Source organism: Armigeres subalbatus, chromosome 2, assembly GCF_024139115.2.
Source record: "Armigeres subalbatus isolate Guangzhou_Male chromosome 2, GZ_Asu_2, whole genome shotgun sequence".
Lineage (NCBI taxonomy): Eukaryota > Metazoa > Arthropoda > Insecta > Diptera > Culicidae > Armigeres > Armigeres subalbatus.
In genome coordinates this window covers 103,797,198-103,817,745 of record NC_085140.1, presented here as the reverse complement: position 1 = coordinate 103,817,745, position 20,548 = coordinate 103,797,198, and the positions used below count along the sequence as shown (strand labels likewise).

Sequence of the window (20,548 nt, the reverse complement as noted above, 5' to 3'; positions counted from 1 at the left end):
CTAAGAGTGGCAAATGCTCATGTCTGCTCATTCTCCGACCATAAAGCGCTTACACTCAGGCTATGTCTTCCTAATCTGGGACAAGAAAGAACACGGCCGAGGCTTTTGGTTCCTGTGCCCTCATCTTTTCACCCAGGAAAACGTAGAAGAATTACAGCAGCGTTGGCAATTCTGGACCCGACAACGGAGGAACTATAATTCTTGGTTGGAATGGTGGCTATCGTTCGCAAATTGAAATGGAATTCACATGTTGTATTCAACGATTTTCACAACGAGCACCAGCGACTATATGCTGAACTACGGCTTGCGTACGATAGCTACTATCAAAACCCTGCTATGCTAACCAGCGTAAACAGGCTTAGAGCGGAAATGTTGTCTCTCCAGCGCAACTTTATGCATATGTTTATGCGAAGCAATGAAACATATATTTCGGGTGAGCCGTTGTCAATATTCCAACTGGGAGAAAGGCGGAAGAAAAAAAAACCATCATCAGTCAGCTGAGGACCGAAGGAAATAACATCATAGCAGCACCACAGGAAATTGAGACGCATCTTGTAAACTATTTTTCTAATCTCTACACTGAAACAATGGAAGCCGGAACAGAAGAACGAAACAACTTTGGCTGCGAGAGTTCCATCCCGCCGAACGATGAGGCAAACGAGGCCTGCAAAACAGCAATCAAGACAGAGGAGATACTTTTCGCCATCAAATCGAGTGCACCTAAGAAATCCCGCAAGAGTTTTATCATAGAATGTTCGACGTAATCCACAGAAAGCTTAATTTGCTGATGAATGAAGCCCTCGGTCGTAACCTTCCTTCTTCATTCCTAGATGGTATTATCGTGTTAAAAAAACGAGAAGGCGACGACACAGCACGGTCGTACTTATTTCGCTGCTAAACGCAGACTACAAACTCCTTTCTCGCATCCTGAAATGCAGATTAGAGAGAGTGATGAAGATCCACCGCATACAGAGTGACGGGCAAAAATGCTCGAATTCGGAACGAAACATTTCTCGCGTGATTTTTGAAAACGTCGTAAGTCCAAATGAGAGACTCTCTTTCATTACGCTCTCTTTTGCTAATATCTAGGCTAGTTTAAAATTGGTTGTAATATTTTAACCTCAACACACTAGCCAAAGCTATTTTCTTCAGGTCGGTGCTGGAAAATCCAATGTAAATGTTAGTATGACTTTGTAATAATCAAAAGAGAAAGTAAACAAAGAGAGCCTCTCTTTTGGACTTACGACGTTTTCAAAAATCACGCGAGATTTATCAAGCCACGTTTGCATTAAAGGACGTCATTGCAAGTCTACGTCACCATCGTCGGGCTGGAAAACTAGTAAGTTTTGATCTTGATCATGCTTTCGACCGCGTGCGGCACTCTTTTTTGTTCGGAACCATGCGCTCGCTTGGATTCAACCAACATCTTGTAACTCTTCTCTCGCAAATTGCAAACCGCTCAACCTCTCGACTGATGATCAACGGGCATCTGTCCCAACCGATCGATATCCAACGCTCGGTGCGACAAGGGGACCCGTTATCAATGCACTTGTTTGTTTTGTACCTTCATCCGCTGTTCCGGACCTTCATCCGAAAGATGATAATCGAAAAAATCTCCACGGGAAACCATACGAAGAAGTTTTTAAAACTCTTCTCAAAAATTCTTTTAATTTTTTTTAAGAGTAATATTAGAAAATAAAATTTCGAATAGAAATATTGTGCTTATTATATAGTAGAAGAAAAGTCCAACCCCGTACTGCTTACCGTTTTTAAGCAAATTGCTTTTAGAATTTTTAAAACTTCTCCGTATGGTTTTCCGTGGAGATTTTTTCGATTATCATCTTTCTGCTTTTTCTTCTTTATGCAACATCAAAGCGCCAATAGGCTCGAACAAGTATGCGAGGATCACCTGCTTGTAGCTTACGCTGATGACATCACTTACTTACTATACCTCTGTTAGGTGTGTAGAGGATATGAAATTATTATTCACGGATATTATATATAGGCACTCGCACTCACACTCATTGACCGCGGTTCGGGTTAAGGTCGTACGTAACCCGCCGACTCAAATTTGGGCTACGCTTGGAAGGGTAGCCAGATTTTGAGCCGAAGGGTTATATTCTTTAAACTTCGGGTTTGTATTGAATTTTTTCTTCCTACACCTTATAAAAACGAGGGAAAGATCTCACACGGGTTTTTTATCTGTTTTTGACCAGTGAGAGTGCGCGACGCGTCAAATAAAAAAAAAGTAATTGTTAAAACGGCTTAAAAAAATAGTGTTCAAGTATATAATGTTTTTTATGTGTTTCTTTTTTTTTAGTAAAAAACTGTAGAAAAAATGTAATAAAAGACACGAACGAGCTAAAATATCAACTTAAAGTCACTCCTCACGGAATCCAAGTTTCAAAGCGCTCGCGTTTTCGGGGGCACACCACTCGATACGGAAGCAACGCACAACTGTCATTTTTATTATTTCACGCATGCTGCGACGCAGCAAAGTTAAATCAACAAAAATGACAGCTGTGCGCCGCCTCCGTATCGAGTGGTGTACCCCCGAAAAAGCGAGCACTTTTAAACTTGGATTCCGTCAGTAGTGACCTTAAGTGCTAGTAGTACGGTTAGTGATTAAAAAGGACTTAAAAAAATGTATACATAATCTTAATAACGTGTCTATCCTACAGTTATTTCATAGCTTTTATGAAGAAAAATAGTGTTTTTGACGAAAAAATAAGTTAAGAAAACAAAAAAAGACAGGTAAATGAATAACTAAACATAGAGGTTTCCGTAACACGGTAGATCACTTTGACGTAGTGTGTTGCGGTGTAAGATCTAATAAACAGAGCCCTAGCCTAATCCATTTTTCTAGCTAGGGCAATAAGTTGTGGTAATTAATAATTCATCGTATTTAGTCCTCGCTACCAACAGCAGTCTCAGAAATAAAACATAACTAATGTTATTGTGTCGCCAGCACTAAATTGTATTCCGACTTCCGACGTTTTACTTCCGAACTTACTTCCGACATCATGAACGTCAGAACAAAATTTGAATTTGCTACCAACACATTGTCGGAAGTGCGTTCGGAAGTGTGGAAATCGACTTCCGAACTTCAATTTGGTGCCAGCGACGTTGTCAGCGACAAAACAAGCTCGATTTTGTGACAGATAACACCGTGCAGTGCTGCATATTTATTTTATTTTTCCGTGTGAATCTCGTCGGAAGTGGGCCTTGCTGCCAGTTCATCAGCGTAATATAAACAGTTTTGATCTAAATGCACAATACCTTGCAGACAGTTGAAAGACTCGAATTTCTCTTGTTTGAGGCTAAACTGTATGCAGCGGAAACTACTTTTCAAGCAATTAGTTAAAAAACCTCGGTACCCGGTCCTAGGCTGAACTGACTGCAGGAAAAATCGAGTTAGGGGTTTAAATACGTACTAACTCTTTTTGAACTGGTGAACAATGGTAGTGAGAGGAACGTACGGAAGTTCTTATTACTGAACAAATTCTCTTGCTTGAAATGGTCTTGTAGACAGAGCTAAATCCCGGGTTTTAAGAGTTTCACTGGTGATATTCTAGAAGCAAGACAAGGATGTGGCTAGGGCTCCGATGCATGGCCAAAAAAACAGTATTACTGCTCTGTTTTCTCAAGAAAGGATTGATTTCCTATTGATAAGGGGCGCGCCTTCAATGGGATTGCTCTCTATGAAGGGTCTAAATAGCGGGACCTTGTCATGGTGGTCTTGAGAAAACAAAACAACAACTGTATCGAAATCGATACTGCATTGCTTCTCAATAGCACTGGAGTAATTCGACATGCACTTAAACACTAAGGATACGGGTAACGCTACAATAGATCTAATAATTGGTCGCAGTGGCACACCCGAACAGGAAAAAAAACATAGAGGTTGAGTTTATGGTGTATTTGTGCGGTGTGTAAGGTGGTGCAAAATGGAGTATTTGTGGTTATATTGTGTCGCCAGCACTAAATTGTATTCCGACTTCCGACGTTTTACTTCCGAACTTACTTCCGACATCATGAACGTCAGAACAAAATTTGAATTTGCTACCAACACATTGTCGGAAGTGCGTTCGGAAGTGTGGAAATCGACTTCCGAACTTCAATTTGGTGCCAGCGACGTTGTCAGCGACAAAACAAGCTCGATTTTGTGACAGATAACACCGTGCAGTGCTGCATATTTATTTTATTTTTCCGTGTGAATCTCGTCGGAAGTGGGCCTTGCTGCCAGTTCATCAGCGTAATATAAACAGTTTTGATCTAAATGCACAATAATTTCCCATGTGAAGGTCCAGAACTGGGCCTTTTCTTTTGTCTTTTGGACGTCTGGAGTCCATTTAGAATTTCCGGTAACGGTCAGCAGGATTTCCGAGGTTAGAGACTAGACCTAGGCCATCGATTACCCGCTGGTCAGAAGCGAACCACTGAAGCACCGAAAGTCCCCCGACGCCATCTTGGGATCAAGCTCAAACTACCACGTGGCCTCAAGTGGGAAATCAGGCGGTTCTTGCTGTTTGGTGGCCAATCCGTTTCGAGTGACCTCAGTCCGGCCAACCCGCTTCATCGTCCGGCCAATCCGCTCCCTCGTCTGGCCAATCCGTCTCGAGATCCTTTAGTCCGGCCAAACCGTTTCATCGTCTGGCCAATCGGTCTCGAGAGCCTTCAGTCCGGCCAACTCGCTTCATCGTCTGGCCAATCCGTCTCGAGAGCCTTCAGTCCGGCCAACCCGCTTCATCGTCCGGCCAATCCGCCTCGAGAGCCCTCAGTCCGGCCATCCCAGGTCAATGCCCGATCGGGGTCAAATCGCTTCATCAGTTTGGCCAATCCGCTTAGAAAGCCAGCCGACTCATCCGGAAAATCCATCCGTGGCCAACCCACTTCGTTAACGACTTGTCAGTGATCAGCATTCAGCATAGTTGCCTGATACCACCGCTCGCCATCGCCTACCATTACCAATCACCGAGACGAACCGCCGTTTCGTCCAGTTATCCCGGCGCCCGGCTGGTCACACCATCAAGCTAGCCAACGTAATCATCTGAACCGCAAGTACACCAATGTCAAAAAAAAACCTCTGTATTGCCATTCATGCCCCTGCGATGGTAAATAAATTTAAAATGTAAGCTGTAAGGGGGCCCTCCTTAGCCTTAGCGGTAAGACGCACGGCTATAAGGCAAGACCATGCTGAGGGTGGCTCGGTTCGATTCCCGGTGCCGGTCTAGGCAATTTTCGGATTGGAAATTGTCTCGACTTCCCTGGGCATAAAAGTATCATCGTGCTAGCCTCATGATATACAAATGCAAAAATGGTAATCTGGCTTAGAAACCTCACAGTTAATAACTGTGGAAGTGCTTAATGAACACTAAGCTGCGTGGCGGCTCTGTCCCAGTGTGGGGATGTAATGCCAATAAGAAGAAGAAGCTTAAAATGGTAGTTGGCTTCATTTAATACTCACTCCCAAACTCGAATCCTCCTGACTTCCCCGGCGTCGAGGGTAATCACCAGTTCCGGTGAAGGAAACTTCCGCACTGATGGTGCCCCGACTACCGGCGGCTATCGCAGGGGACGCTTTCGCGCATTGCGCCGACTTCGTCTTTGGGTTGCAGAGGTGGTCCGACAGTTCCGGTGCCCTTCATACCCGAAGCACTTCCTTCTTCTTTCTTCAGCAGGTTGGCTGATCGAGTGCCAAGGTCGGTCCGACGATTCCGGTTGGCAGAAGATTTCCGCTTCGCTGGCGCCCCGACGGCTCGAGACCAAACACTGCTCACTGTGCTGGATTTTCCACCAAACCGACGCTTATTTGCTGGTCCCTTCTCCATCGACGCTGCTGCTCTGACAGTATTTGCGTCACGACTCTGCTTACCGTATTCCACGTACCTTCATCGCGACACATTCGCTCTGCGATGCTGTCCGTCCTTATGACAGGCCAGAGTGTAAAAAAATCGAAAATTTTTGATGAAGTCCATTTTTCTTCACTTGTCATTTCACTTCCGACACATTCATAGTCGGCTCTGGACAGTCAATATTTAGTTGAATATTAGTCATTGAATATTTATGCACATTTTACAAATTGATAAATTATCTGAAATCTGAACACGTTTCAAATGAGTAAAGTGATTTATCACACAGGACCGCGAGGCACTTTCAACGGTAAACATCAACATAAACAAGGCTAATTATGTTTTTTTTTGCACATAGTAAACACACTCAGTGACAGTCGAATGCATGAGTTCGTCGAGTAGTAGTCTGACTATGTCATTCTATGTTTTGAATATTCATGCGATGTCTGTCAAAATTCGGACCGAAGTTGCTTCATGAACATGAATATTTTAAGCTCTGTGGCAGGCATTCTTCTACGTGCCTCCGCAAACCCCGGGCAGTCGAGTACCACGTGCTCTGGAGTCTCCTCTACGTTGATACACGCTGGGCAGAATGGCGATGACGCATGACCACACCACACTGTGTAAGGTAAAAGTTCACCTCACCATGCTCCCTGTTCACCCACGTCGACACATTGGGGATGAGCTGATAGGTCTTCCACTATCCGCATTGTCTCACTCCTGCTGAAACTTCACCATAGAGTCCAGTCTCACCGCCTTCCTCACATTTCTGGTATCTCTCCGTTGGTAGCACTCGATATCATCTGCTAGGGTTATGTAGATTGGAATCATCCCTGCGATAACGCAAACTGCCTCCGACGAAATGGTTCGGTACACACTCGCGACTCGAATGGTAATTAGACGAAATACGCTATTCAGTTTCCTCCGGTTACGTTTCGTCTTAAGCTTAGCTCCCCAGACTGGAACTCCGTACCTTAGCATTGAGGATGATACTGTCGTAAGGAGACGCCTACTGCTGCCTTTCGGACCGCTGACGTTCGGCATGATCCTTGCTAACGCACTGATCATTTTAGCCGCCTTTCCACAGGAATAGTCCACGTGGGTTTTGAAGTTCAACCGGTCATCAATCAGCACACTTAGATGTCTCAGAGTCCGCACCGACGGGATGTAGTGCCCTCCGATGGTAATCTGCATCCGCTGGATTAGTTTGCAGTTGCTGACCAGCATCACTTCCGTTTTGTGGTGAGCCAGCTGCAGCTTGACTCCATTCATCCAGGTTTCTACTGCGTCGATCGCTTCTGCCACCAGCATTTCCAACTCCTCCAGTGACTCGCCGGATATCATTAGGACGACATCATCCGTGAATCGGTAAATCTTTACACCTTTGGGCAACTTCAGCGTCAGCACCTCGTTGTACATCACATTCCATAACGTTGGTCCTAGTATGGACCCCAGTGGAACTCCCGCCGTAACCCTGATCGACTTCTGCCCGAGTTCGTGGCGTAAACCAGAATCCGGTTCAGGAAGTAGCTCCTAAGGATCTTGCACAAGAAGTCGGGGATTCGCATTCCATGCAGCGCTGGCACTATTGAACGCGTTTTTGACGTCAATCGTCACTACCGCGCAGATCCGATTGTTGCTCCTCTTCTTCTTGGATGTTCTCTCTGCATCTTCAATGACTGTCCTGATTGCATCCACAGTCGATCTGCCTTTAACAGAATCCGAACTGTTTTTTCGATAAGCAAGTCTCACCCTCCGTGAACTGCGTAAGCCTATTAAGGATAACCCTTTCCAGAAGCTTCCCTATAGTATATCCAGCAGACATATGGGCCTATACGATGCTGGATTTCCCTGGTTTCGGCAGCAGCACCATGATCAATGATCTTCAGCTTGTCCGGACACATTTCGGCTGGTGTCGCAGGACCCCTGATCTTCTTTGTTACGACTCGAGAAGCGTTACCCCAAGGATCAGCGTCAGCTTCTCGGCACAACTCCTTGAAGCAGTTGGACTTGCTGATTTGGATTGCCCGTTTGAAAGCCGCTCTAGCTGCACGGAAAACTATCTTTCGCTCCTCTCTGACCATTTTAGACCTTGCCCTCTGAAAGTGTCTTCTAGCTCTGAGACAGGCAGCGCGAAGGTTGCAAAATTTTCGTTACACCAGTAACTTGGCCGCTGGCTGTTCGTTGGCTCTAATTTCCTCGGCGTCGTCGCATCGCAAGTCCTCGCTATTGTTTCCGTCAGCTGGTCTGCGTCAAGGTTTGTAGCGTCGCTGTCTGCTCGAAGTGCTTCGATAAAACCCATATTAATCCGCCTAGCGGTGACGATGACTTTCTCGATTAAATCCCTTGGTTTTGCTTTAGTGTGAAAAATGCTAAAACAAAATTTATTTGCCATAGCTAAAATTAGTAGAAAACGAAAAAAAAGTTTTTGATTGTAAATCAATAGTAAATTTATTGTTTTCAATAGTTTTACAATTCGTACTCAAAGTTTATTGTATTTTCAGTCTAATGGAACCATACAAATACGCCTAATACTGCTTTTTGTTATTGAAACAATTCGATGAAGGATAGAAGGTGCAAAATTTGATGGTGCCCCACATACACCATTGGCGGGAGAGGGTTAAGACAAAGGATGTTTTCGATCATTTAGTAAACTGGGTTCAATCATTTAGTAGTTTGTCAATAAGTCATTTCTTTAGCTTTAGCATAATTCTAAAATGTGTTTTATGGTGGACTTCTTGTGCGAAGCTTTTGCTACAACATTGCCTGAAAGCTCGTTGTTTGAATGCAATTTATAACGAAGTTATAGCGCTAATTACAATAACTTAGCCTTAAAACTTAGATTAAAAATTTGTGCTCATTTAGTAGGAGTTACAGCATTTAACGCGTTAACTCCGTTTTTAGTGGAATTCAAACAACGGTTGCGAAGGTTTTTAAAAACTTTATTAAATTGTTTATTCAAAGAGTCATCGAGTTCCTCACTTCAAATATTGGTTTGTTTGGCGGAGTTGTAGAAACACGTTCACACTACACTAGAAGTCCACCATACAACACATTTTGAAATTCAGACTCTCGAGTGAGTTATTGACATACTACAAAATAATCAAGCCGAAATTACAAAATGAATGAAAACATACAGAAACATAAATCTCTATGATTATTGTTAAGACCCTAACAAACAGATTTCTGCCAGCCATTGACTTCATCTTACCATAATCATGGGTAGGACAATGCTTTGACTATCCCACCCAGGAAAATTCATGCGTAGGACATGTCCTACTTGTCCCACCTCCTCCCGGCGCCACTGGGTACTATTATCACAACGCATTCGCCAATTTGGCATATACGTAACTTTTTCATATTACGGCAGTACAGTGATTTGATTTGAAAACACAATACTTCTTCGAGTCTATTTATTTTTACCTTTCTCGTACACCAAGGTGTCACGAGATAGCTATATTTTAGCACATGATTTCAAATTCAAATTTAAGTGCGTAACGGTTCATATATTCGTACCACGTCCATGGAGGTCCGTGCTTCACGCGTTGGAAAATGATCCTCAATTGAATTAAAATTTCAAAACACGGTGGAGGATTAAGGAGCCACTAAGCGAGGATCGGTTCGTGTTCTCGTTGTGTTTACCAACCCAATTAGTGCCAAGGTAAATCAAATGTGCACAACCAGGCGAACAGGTGTTAGCCACAAATTGACCATTCATTCATCAAATGTGTAACAATTAAAAGTGCGCACGGGGTGCCTTCCATAGCTCAGCGGTAGCATGTAGGATAATAACGATTTTAAACGGTCTGTTTTCCTTGGGACAGAATATTGCCAAAGACAACTATACATTGATTTTACCGAGTCCAACATTAATATGTTGATCATGCAGATACCTGTCGTGTGTCCATTCAACACTCAATAACGACACCTTGTTCGTAGTTTTCATAATTCATATTTTTGTTGGAGTTTATTTCGGGAATTGTTAAAGCAAATATAACAATGGAGCTAGCAATGCTCCAGTCGAGAGAAGTTATTTCGAGAAGCAGATGACCAAACATAAAAAAAAACCTACGTATCATCATCCGACTGCTGACTCCATCTATATTGGTCCTGGCCGGGGACGACGATGACAATCTGGTTTGGATCAATTGTGGTGCATTTTGTGGGTGGATAATACACCATAGAAAAAAGAGAACAGAAGAAATGGAGGGTAAAACGAATCCAATCACGGTGCGAAATCGTTTGTGATTTAGCCACCGGGATGCATGCGTTTGAGGATTTATACCCATCACCGCTGTCAGGCGAATGGGCCGTCGACGGTTACGGATTAATCGGATCCAGTGGGAGGTTGTAATTCATTCCGGAAGCAGCACAGCGTGGAGCAATTGGATGTGGTGCCATTTGATGGCGCACTATAATAACGGGCTCATGATGTAGGCAAATAGTATAAAGGTATCTTTTGAATATTGTGCTCTATCAACATTTAGGTACACTAAATTTTGCTTAAACAGGTTCGCTTCGCGCGAAATCGACCACCGTCATTGGCTCGACGATTTGTGTACATTACCTATATGATCAAGCAGCCATACGTCATGAACAATTTATATTTTTACGATAGAATTATGAAATTCATAAGAATGACACATGTTAAATGGTTAAACATTATGATAATTAATTTGAAAATCTTCAAGTTAATTATCATAATGTTTGCAACTCCGTTGTTGGCAATTCTGATATGATATCACAAATATCAGAGTATATTTTTCGTATAACCAATGCAATTATACAACATAGTCCTTCTTTACCTCACTTCAGTGACAACAGTTGATCATATTTAAATTGTTTGATGTCCATCGAATGGCTTTTGTTAGTTAATGCTTCATTGTTCACATTCGGTCGTTGTTCGCTTTTCAAATCTATATTATTATATCGTAATTGAAGTGGGTTTGTAAACGATTTCCTGGACCAATATGTTCAAATTTACGATGTGGTTGAAATCGAAATTGAGCAGTTTAAAAATAGTCGAAAATAAAACTCTAGTTTATCCGTATTGATCACGAACAAGTTATGTCGAAGGTGGTCGAAGTCATGAGAATACGATGGACAGATGAGACGAGCAGTCCTGTACAAGTCGAGTCAAGTATGAGGCGCTGAAGCTGGCCTTACTGTTGAGGTCAAACTACGTACGTGGCTCGTTAGCAACGCCGACAAGATTTTCTCCATGGTTAGAGTATTGAACATCAATGGAAAGCTTCAAGGCTTTTTTTTCGTATTAAGGTCGATAGCAAGTTGTACATAATAGTAGTTTGTGCAACTAGTTGCAAAAAGATGATTTTTTCAGCAACGAGTTGTACTTTGAGTACTGAAAAATTGAGTTTTGCAACGAGTTGCACACACTATTTTTTGCAATGACAAAAAATGGTCTTTAATATGTTAAAGGCTCCCCCAGACCTAAGAGATTTCATCGCCGCGACGGCGACAACTAGTCGCCGCGATTCTATCGCTGGGTCGCTGCAGGCAATGTTCCATGTAGGCTTCCATACCAATAGCGACAGAATCGCAGTCGCCAAGCGATAGAATCGCGTCGTTATTGTCTCGTCGCGTGTGTTTGGGGGAACCTTAAATCTGCACCAAAATGGTACCGCAGACAGACGTTTAAGCTCATACATTTGAATTCGATTTTCTTGTGAAAATTTTCAAATCTAAATCTCGGGTACTTATTCAAAAGGACGTATGTGATTTTGTAAACAAAGATTCAAACGTTGATTTGTCCAATCTGATAGTACTCCCACCTAAACAATCACCAGATACAGGTAGAGGAAGCCTTCGGCTACCTGTTGGTGGTGTTGGTTTGCGTGAGAGTGCCATCAGATCGGACAAATCGACGTTTGAATCTTTGTTTACAAAATCACATACGTCCTTTTGAATAAGTACCCGAGAAATACGTTGGAATTGCATAGCACGCTAGCACCGCCTATACAACTTATTGCTAGGGGAGAACGGTCCAAAATGCACCTGTTCCCAAACTGGCAACAATCAGAAGACAGTACTTCCGCAAATTTGAAAAATCCTTTATTTCACACTGGGATGCGTTAAATTTTCCCTGTGGGTTTAATAATAGTAATTTCAATACATCGTGCTCTATGTTTAAATGATGATTCGATCAGAATCTGACTCATCTAAATACTTACGTTTAGTATCTTCGTAATCCCGTTTTATCCGGAAAGCAGTCCTGTACGGTAAGTTAGTTTTATCTGCCTGATGCATATTTTATGTTACACTTTAGGGACTCTACATCAATATTTTGTTTCATTTACCTCAGTGTACGTACTTCTGCACGAATTATGGCCTGTATCACGCACTGCGTTCAACTAGCTGTGATATTCGCTCTGTGATTTAGATTTAAAGTTAGTCTTAAGCCGTCTCAATCACTTACTTTCAAACTCAATTACCTTAATCTCGTGAGAAATAGCTATTAATCTTTGTCTGTGATTAAACTGTTAAACTGTGCACTGTTCGTACTATTTTCCACTAGTTCAGTAATTTGTACCTAGTAAATAATGTTTAGTTTTATAAAATTCGCAATCTGTCCAAGAGAATTTCTACCCGATAATTGTAATCAACAATCGAACACTAACTTTCATTCATTAATCATATTGTTTTGGTTCAATCAAAGTTAATTGCCTATTTCCGGGGATTAAACCACCCGACTTGGACGTTAATTTACAATGTTATGGAAACTCATATGTGAATATGTACGTTATGTGGGAGATATTGGTTTGAAAAATGTATTGGAGGTAACCACTTTCCCTTCGATGGGACTCGAACCCATGACCCTACAGTACGCTAGACTGGTGCTTTAACCAACTAAGCTACGAAGGACCTCCGTCGGCCTTCGCAACCTAGCGGCTACTGAACGAGCTCGAGATTCCCAAATTGGACGCATAGTCAAATCACTCGCAATCCATTTCTCAAGCCAACACTACCACATGTGTATAGTACACGTTCACATTAGAGGAGCGTGAGTATTTAGAATGTCTGGCGGCTGAATGTGAGAGAATGTGTACAGAATGTGATCCTGTGTAAAGGAAGGCGAATGTGGATATTGATTTCCCTTTTCCATGTACTGTGACCCGAACGTACTTGAGAAGTACTCCTCCCAAGCCGTGATGAGTGTTTACGGATGCGAACTCTGATGGTACGTTTGAAATTGGTTACTTGTGTATGCTGTCATTATGAAGCAGGCGATGATGCAGAAAACTACATCCGTTTTGGTTGCAGGGAATATTCCATTCGCAAGCTTTGAAATGCTTGGTCAAACATTTTCGACAGATTTTTTTATCGTTCACCAAGGCCCATCTTGCATTTGGTGACATTTTGTGGAAACTGCTGCACTTGTCAAGAGAAATGCACTCCTTTCCACAAGCTAGGCAACCTTTGCGATCCACCTGTTCCGGCGTGTAAGTGGAATGCGCATAAATGAACGGTTCATCCTTCCGAACTTTCCTTTCCGATCTGAGCTCAGATCGTTGCGGTTTGGCCCACACAGCCGGTCGAATCACTTGACATAAAGCTTCTGTCATCTCTCCGAGCCAATTGTTGAAGTCAAGTAGCGTAACGGCTCTTATCTCCTTCCGATGAAAGGCCCACTGCATTTTTAACGCCGACGGTAAACTGTCGACGAGCTCCTGTAGTAGGGCAACATTGTACAGACGCTCATCTAGCTGGCACACTTGCATGGTCGCACAGAGATTCTGTACCGCAACACCAAAGTCGATAATGGACTCCAACTTCTCAGCCTTCGGTAGTGGCATCATACGAATCCTTTGAACCATGGTCTCTACTATGGACTCCGGATTACCAAAAAGGGTTTTTAAGCGGTGCAATATGACCGGAACGTTGTCGGGATGCAGCAGTAGACTCTTGACGGTGCTAAGTGCCTTATCCTGTAAGCTCCGCTCCAAACGGTCAAGTAATTCGTCATTCCGAAAAGCGCACATTTTTGTGGTGCGCTCGTACGCCGCGATGAATCGCGGCCAATCTTCTGGATCACCGCCAAACTTTGGCAAATCTTTCACTGTCTGTCTTGCCGCTAGATGATCACTATTCAATGGTACAGGATCGATGATCCTCTGCTGCTGAGCGGAAGGCAGATTGTGTCGTGGAGTCGATGTGTTCGGTATCGGTTGCCAAATACTTTGAGCAGGAGGGACCCTATGCTGAGCGACGAAATATGGATTGTTGGAAGACGGGTAAGCCGTTGACATAATCGGTTGATGAGTCGATACAGTGTACACGGAAACTGGCGGTATGCCGGATACTGCTGGATATCCGCCGAATGCTGGTTGACAGCTCGCTGTGATTCCCGGAAAGGTTCCACCGAATCGTGGATATTCTACGTGGGTCCCAGGTACGTAACCCGTACCAGTTTGCTGTGGTATGGTGAATGGCTGAAGTAAAGCAGAATTACCAATAATTTGCTGACGAGAAGACAGTCCAATTGGGGACCAGTTATTTGGAAGACATGGTTGGGAGGATGACACAACTGTTTTTTGCAAAAGTTCGTCATACACCGGTAGAGGTGTGTCATCCATGGAATTTCCTGCTTCCTGGCCCACGTTATCGGTTTTCTCCAACCACTCATTTATCTTTGTGATACTGGCAGATGACTCTGTTTCGGAATCGCTAAGCTCCAACATTTCACGTTCCAATGCCAACCGTTCTTCTAGCTGTTTCCTTTCCAACGATTGTCTGGCTTCCAGGGCTTTTGCTTGCAAGTCTCGGAGTTTGGACGACCGACTCGATGCCTTCGAGGATGCTTTGACGGTCTCGTATTTTTGACAGTCGAGCTTGCCAATGGCTTCATGCAACGTCGTTCATCCGCTGTCAATTGATCGGGAACAGTTTTCTCCATAATTTGGACATGACGCTGTTGCTGCTGCTTCGGCATGGTACCCAGACATCTCGAAGATGCTATTCCCCTGCACAAGCTCGGCTGCTGCAACTGCAACTGTCCTATCTGCGATTGGTCGACCTGGTCCTGCTCCTTTTGCTGCCACTCAGGTTGTCCCTGTTGCTGCTCGGAGTCATGCCGTTCTTCCAAATCATTAAGGCGCTTCTGCTGCTCTCGTTGCCACTTCCTCTGCTGCTGCTCAAGATGCTCCAACTGCTCGCCCAACGCATACCTCTGTTTTTCCAGTGCCATCCTCACGCATTCATTACAGCTCCAGTCGCGATCCTGAATACTGTCATCCACACTCACGCAATCGAAATGGAACCATACGTCACACTCGTCACATTGCACCATTCGACTGTTATCAATTCGACGACACGTACCACAACTTGCCCCCTCACCACCAGGAAAGCCATTTCTTCTCCGAGTATTTTCCCCGGCACCCGCTACGCTTCCGCTAGACATTCCGGACTAAACGGAAAATTTAATTTGTTCCCAAACTGGCAACAATCAGAAGACAGTACTTCCGCAAATTTGAACAATCCTTTATTTCACACTAGGATGCGTTAAATTTTCCCTGTGGGTTTTAATAATAGTAATTTCAATACATCGTGCTCTATGTTTAAATTATGATTCGATCAGAATCTGACTCATCTAAATACTTACGTTTAGTATCTTCGTAATCCCGTTTTATCCGGAAAGCGGTCCTGTACGGTAAGTTAGTTTTATCTGCCTGATGCATATTTTATGTTACACTTTAGGGACTCTACATTAATATTTTGTTTCATTTACCTCAGTGTACGTACTTCTGCACGAATTATGGCCTGTATCACGCACTGCGTTCAACTAGCTGTGATATTCGCTCTGTGATTTAGATTTAAAGTTAGTCTTAAGCCGTCTCAATCACTTACTTTCAAACTCAATTACCTTAATCTCGTGAGAAATAGCTATTAATCTTTGTCTGTGATTAAACTGTTAAACTGTGCACTATTCGTACTATTTTCCACTAGTTCAGTAATTTGTACCTAGTAAATAATGTTTAGTTTTATAAAATTCGCAATCTGTCCAAGAGAATTTCTACCCGATAATTGTAATCAACAATCGAACACTAACTTTCATTCATTAATCATATTGTTTTGTTTTGTTCCGTTTTCTGTAGTCCCTTGTATCGCATAGCTACTCCGCATACAGTGACGATGAATATGGATGGGGGAATGGTGTTGTACGCACAGAAAATAATTATTGATGAATTATCCGTCATGGGATGACACAAATTCACTGCTTCTAATTGATGGCAGCGGCGCGTACGCAATTTGCGTAACAGCACCCCTTAACCTTTTTCGATGTTTTCGCCCATATAAACATAAAAACCCAACCATTTCAACGTATAGGTGCAAAATTTACAAACCCAGCTACATTTCACAATGATCTCCTATTCAAAACAATTAGGTTTTCATGACGTTCTAACGCATTTAAAAAATGTTTTAAAAATAGGCCTGGGGCAAAACGCCCGAATGGTGATCTAAAATGACTCAATTGCATGTAAAATTATGGTGAACGCATGGTTGTTTGTTTTTTCTTAATGGATTGAACTACAATCTTACGGATGTGGTGGAAGAATAGCAAAACATTAAATTTGAGTGAATATGAAGGGATTTTGCTAAATTTTTCCAATGGAGCTCAATGATGGTTAACTAATCATGAATTGTAATGGTAATATTCGTTCATAAATGTATTACAACAGACTATATGAGTGATTTCATGTGTGAGGCCATTTGGCCCCAGGGGTGCATTTTGTACCGTTCTCCCCTACATGAAGCTGACGTTTTGCCGATCGCCTTCTATCTCACCCACGTTTCCCACCCACTGAACCATGGAAGCAAAACAGAAACACTCAACAATGATCTCCCCGCACGGCCGCAAAAATCTATTTTTTAATCTGAACGACTTTACATTCGACTTAAACAATGTAGCCAAGCGAATCACTTTACTTGCAGTTCTTGCCACGATATAGTAAAGAAATTGTGAAGCTGCGTGTATGCTGTTACCATCTTTTCGGAACTTTCGAGTTGGCTTTTTTACCTAGATCCTTTCACATGCGTGTTTTTTTGGCGATTGTGATTCAAAACATGTGTTTGGACCGAAAATCGTAGATTTTTTTATTGCATTTCAACACCGCGTGTGTGCGTGCTTATGCATTTTTATTAAGAGTCCCATCGGGCAGATCCGATCAAGAAACTAAAATATTTTGACGAAATAAAAATCAAAACAAAACGGCAAATAATGTTTGCCGAGTATGCCGTTTTGACATGTGGCGCCATCTCTTCGCTTATTGCTACTTGGCAATCCGACGGCCATGTTTTTTACACAAGTTAGTAAGTCGAACTTGAACGTCTGTCTGCGGTACAGTCTATCTGCTGTCTAACTTATTTCTCATGATTATTCTTGCCAATAAATCATGTTTCTGCAGAGAACAATCAGATTTCATATTATCGTGCATGCCACATTGCATAGCTCGACATACCATGAAGCGATAGATGAACTTGCATTTGGAGAATTTTGATGTCATGTCCATCAAACTATTTCATTTAAATTAGTGCTATAATGGATTAATATTAAAGTAGCAACCCTATAACCAGAGACCGGCGGAGTGAAAAACTGTCGAAATGGCAACGTATGAAAATGCATGAAATCGTGAAAATAATACTGGCAGCACTTGCAGTATTATTTTCACGATATTTTCACGAAATTTTTGCTTGCATCTTATACTAATGACACACTGATGGTATTCGTACCATGGTACAAGTTGTACCACAGGTGTGTCGCCTTGTACCATGCTGGTACAACGTGGAAAACCATGGTACAATATGTACTAGGGTATATAACCGTGGTATACCACGGTCCTTGTACCACCAGTGTGTCTTTAGTATTATGGAAGCAAAAAGTAAACAAGTCGAATTGGAACCGCTTTTGACGGTTTGATTGGAAACAAGATGGCGTCTTCGCCGATCTCTTATTCTAGTATTTCTATATTAAAGCACCCATTTCGTTGGAATGGAAAAGTAGGCCGTTTTATCACTCAAACATGAACTGTGAATCAGGTGTTATGATCTGAGATAAGGAATTGCAAAAACAGATTATTCACTGCAGCATGTAATTTCTGCTTTTCAAAATTCAGAACTGATTAGCTGGTAACTGATCTGACGCTTGTCGAACTCTGAACGTCTACCAATGGTTGAAATTAACGGAGCCGAGCGAGAGTTTAATTTGTTTGAGTTGTATTCACAGCAATTGCCGTACTGTAGCAGCACAACGAATTTTCAAAGCGGACACCGTGGTGACATTTAAGCGAAGCATGTCGGTTGGCAAAGGTTTTCGGCGAAAGTGCATGAAGGTGATTGGGTTAGGTAGCCATGCCTTTTTCATGCATTTTTTGTTTCTTAAGGATCTATTTTCTCATTACATACAACCAAGATGAATACACAGCTAGGTGTTTCAATCTGCCAAGTTTATGGACGTGAAGAAGGCGGGGTGAAAAATTAATTTTCGGTGCAAAACATAAACAAACCGGCTGGCTCTCTCATACTAAAATCCAAGATGGCTGAATCGTGAATTTGGCAAATTGGAACACCTAGTGGTGTATTCATCTTGCATACAACTGCGTTTTGTCTGCGTGGCCGTTGGTTGGCTGATCCACGAACAAATTTTCAAATCAAGACTCGTGTATCTTGGTGTTTAATGGAACGGTCGTTGCTAAACGTCACGGATGATTTTAACACACGATTATCTTCAGTAATTCCTTCAGAATCTTCCAGAAGGTTCAGAGATGCTCACTTTTGAAGCTGCGTCTATCGGATTCTATTGACTTAAAGCTGTCGGATGATAAACCCACAAAAATTCGAATGGAACCGACAGTTTTCTCAAATCAACTCTTCCCAATGATGCATCTGCCGTTTTTGGCGATTACCGTTTTGCTTCGAATTGCCGGACGCTTCGAAAGCCGGACACTTTAATTGTTATTTAACTTTATTTACCATCTCAACAAGTATTTCTTGGGTTATCAATACAGGGAAAGATTTTTAGACTTTTAACAAATGTAAGTAATCCGTGATCTGCGGTAAAAACTTGAAAATTAGAGGTAAAAGATGAAGGCATGTCATAATCAACGGTGAATTCCGTTTTTCTTAGAATGCAGTTTAAGACTCAACATTAGAAAACTAAGCTCATATTTTCTATATTCGATCATTTGCAAGGGGTATTAGTAATTTATTAACATAGTATGATAGCACTCTTTGTCATGAATTAAAGAAATTACTTGGGAATTCATAGCTTTATAGTTTTAATTACATTTTCTGTATGTCCGGACTTCGAGGCAAGTTTTTACAATTGCTTCGATTTCCGGACATGCTGAAATGATGTTAAATAACTGTTTATCAGTTAAGTTAATTGAAAGCAAATGATTCGTAATGAGCAAGCATAGTTACAATTTCATTAGATTTGAGTAGCTACACCCCAAAAGGAACATTGCTTGCTCTCAGCTTATCGATATATACTTATTAGACCTCTTCATGTTTTCAAAAAGTATCAAGTATCTATACGGAAGCTTTTGGTGTGCTCTACAAGTCTTGTGAACATTGCGATTTGTTCCGTTCACGTTTTGTCCATGTTAAAATGATTTTCAAGCTTTTAAGTGCATAAAAACACTCTTCCCCCTTAAAGTCGTTGTTCTACAAAATTCATGAATTTAAGACAAATCATTGTTAATTTATTATATTTGTTTTCCTCTTTTTTCCCTGAAAATTTGAGTAATATAATTGCCTATGTGCGATTTACCGTTAAACTCTTAAAAATCAGAAGCTGAACATTTGTCATAAATTTGCACGTTAGGATTTCTTCAAGCAAGTTGTTCGAACAAAACATAAATTGAATCATATGATATTTGATGCTTACAACAAACGACTTCCAAATTTTGTTAATTCCATCATATGCCTGCATGCTTTTAACATTAAGTGCATCGTAGTAACAAGTGAAATCGAAGCTTCTTTGTTTGAACAACTTGATTGAAGAAATCTCAGCGTGCAAATTTATGACAAATGTTCAGCTTCTGATTTTTAAGAATTTAACGGTAAATCTCACATGGGCAATTATATTACTCAAATTTTCAGGGAAAAAAGAGGAATAATAATATAATAAACTAAAAATCATTTGTCATAAATTCAAGAATTTTGTAAAACAACGACTTTTGGGGGAAACAGTATTTTTATGCACTTAAAAGCTTGAAAATCATTTTAACATGGACAAAACGTGAACGGAACAAATCGCAATGTTCACAAGACTTGTAGAGCACACCAAAAGCTTCCGTATAGATGTTGTTGCGATAGTTTTCGACGTTTATATATCTTGATAGATTTTTTCCAAAATTAAAAATAGCCCAAAAACACTAAATCGACTTGATTCTGGGCTGACCGGTTGAATTTTTGATACTTTTTGAAAACATGAAGAGGTCTAATACTTATACACATATGGTAAATGGTATCACTTTATTAATTGCACACAAGTAGCAAAACTTGCCTTCAGTTTCTAGTGAAAAGTTGTCTTCAAAAGTATTTTTTGAACCATTCACATTTTTGTAGAAAAAAACAAGTTCGTAGAACTAGCTTTTATAACAGAATTGTTTTAAAAAGACACGTTGTGAACGACACCTCTCAAATAAAAAAAAAAATCAACATTTCACGGACACGAT

General features: G+C 41.6%; 1 protein-coding gene and 1 long non-coding RNA gene across 5 annotated transcripts in view; both read right to left on the bottom strand.

Moving 5' to 3' along the window:
- Window positions 1–20,548, bottom strand: part of LOC134210557 (RYamide neuropeptides-like) — a 176,786-nt gene that overhangs the window by 120,345 nt on the left and 35,893 nt on the right. The window contains exons 1-3 of one of the 4 annotated variants that reach the window (XM_062686614.1): window positions 12,305–12,455; window positions 12,170–12,241; window positions 12,044–12,110 (exon numbers count right to left, since the gene is read on the bottom strand). The exons of 1 other annotated variant lie outside the window; for it this stretch is intronic. The gene's annotated coding sequence lies outside the window, so the exon portion shown is untranslated. Of the gene's footprint in view, window positions 1–12,043; window positions 12,111–12,169; window positions 12,242–12,304; window positions 12,456–20,548 lie in introns of those variants that run through there. 2 more of the 4 variants (XM_062686615.1, XM_062686616.1) reach the window with 2 other exon arrangements.
- LOC134214819 (uncharacterized) lies at window positions 15,472–15,890 on the bottom strand. Its single transcript, XR_009979925.1, has 3 exons — window positions 15,733–15,890; window positions 15,598–15,669; window positions 15,472–15,538 (listed from the first exon to the last, which is right to left on the bottom strand). It is a non-coding gene; the product is annotated as an uncharacterized LOC134214819 (long non-coding RNA).